Source organism: Propithecus coquereli, unplaced genomic scaffold, assembly GCF_000956105.1.
Source record: "Propithecus coquereli isolate 6110/MARCELLA unplaced genomic scaffold, Pcoq_1.0 Scaffold12, whole genome shotgun sequence".
Lineage (NCBI taxonomy): Eukaryota > Metazoa > Chordata > Mammalia > Primates > Indriidae > Propithecus > Propithecus coquereli.
In genome coordinates, this window is record NW_012136080.1 from 2822914 (window position 1) to 2824890 (window position 1977).

The following is a 1977-nucleotide window of genomic DNA, read 5'->3' on the forward strand; positions in this document are numbered from 1 at the left end:
TGCTTATCTATTTTAATATAAATCTAATTTACATACCTAGATTTTTTATGGTTTAATTTCTGTTAAAATGCAAACACCCTATTTATAGGGCAGCATATTAAATATAACAATACAAATTGACAATTAAACATTTAACAAGTTCTTCAAAGTAAAAATGAAGAGAATTCATACTGTTGAAATGCTTTGTGACAGGGGTGGCAGACACCTCTTATATCCTTCCTCATACTCTCTTGGCTTACATTTTACCCCAGCTGTTCCTGGGGTGACCAATTTTGTGCCAATGTATCCTCCCCTCAGCAGAGTTTTCTGACTCTGTTACCTGGGAAGTTTGTGCGAATCCACCTAGAATCTATATAGGGACAATCTGCAAATATAAAGGTGTTAGCATTTCATGGGTAACTCTTGACTAATGAAGTGTGGGAGCCAGGGGATAAATGCCCCCTCTTCTGTCCCTGAGGCATTCAATGCTGAGGCACATTCTACATGGCTTCTCAGATGGTCCCAGCAGGATTGAGGCCCAGGTGCTCACAGCAATGACCAAGCCAAGACTGCACACTTACCTTGACTTTCTCTCTTTTTCTATTTCACTTTCACTAGATCTCCATTTCTGTTGCTTAGAATCACATCCCAAAATAACTACGTGCATATGGACCTTGTTTCAGGCTCTGTTTTTTCAGAGAAAACCCAGGCTAAGATAACAAGCTGTACTGGATGTATTTTAAGCATTACCTTAGATTCTCTCAAAGTTGAATGTCTAGGGGCCTCCAGCCACTGGCTCATGGGAGGTCCCTGTTGCCAACACCACCATAGTTTCTTCTGCTAGAATGGATTCCATGGCACCTACCATGGTACAAGCCCAGGCCAGACCCAATCTGATCCATGGACGCCAGCTCCTTTCTCTTCCACTGGACTCAGAACAATCTTCAAGCCATAGGGCCTGAAACCTGGCTTCCCCACCAGCTTCTGATAGGGGCCAGATAATGTAAACTGGAAGAGCAGAGGAGTTGAGATTCTGTGGGTAAACTGATCAAATGGGTGTCAGGACATGGGGAAGGGGAGTCATCAGATAAATTTCTCCCCTTTTTCCTTCTGATGACTGGTCCTGAGGCACAGTTTTCTAGGCAGCTTGTTTGGAGATGTTAGCACAGCTGAATGACCAGCTCTGTATTTTTGTGGTTAGTGAAATGGTAGCTGGCTTGGAAATATATCACATTAAGTTTGCTTCCCATTCTACTCTGTCTCTCTTACTGTTCAGTTGATTGCATCTCCCAGTGAAACATCAACATTTAAGCCTTCTCTCAGGCTTGTTTTCTAGGGGTCCTGAGCTAAGACACAGGTCATTGAAGCCTTTTGCTAGGCCGCTAATGATACAGAATAATAGTGGGCAAGTGGACATATTCTTTGATAAAGGTTAGACAACAGGAAGTGGGCCTTGGAAAGGTCTCAGGAATATACTTCCTTCTTACAGCTCAGCACAGAAGACATTAGTTCCTTGATATGGGATCAATGATAACAAAGTTCAGAGCTACACAAATCTCAACTCTGGACAGAAAAGAAAGTGACTCATGTACTTTACTCCCAGGTACCTCATCCCTTCCTTAAACAAAACAAAAAGAATACTTATTTCATCTGTTCTTTTTTTCAGTTTCATCTTTTGTTACCAAGAGTGTGCAAAATGCTTTGAAAGTGAAAAATGTATTTTCTGATTGTGAAGAAAAGCTTCTATACTGTCAAAACTTGAGAAATTCAGAAATGCATTATGAAGTAAGCAAAAAGCCCTGTAGTTCCTCAACCCCTAAACAACCAGTTAAGTTTTGGGAATTTTTCTTAATTTTAAAAAATGCATGCATATACGTGTGTACACATAGGGTCATGTGCGTAATTCCCTTTTCATGGAAACCTCTCCCCACTCTCCACCCAATGAAAGTCTCCTCAGCCCTCAAAATAACCTTATTTAGAACCTGTTTAATGAAAGTT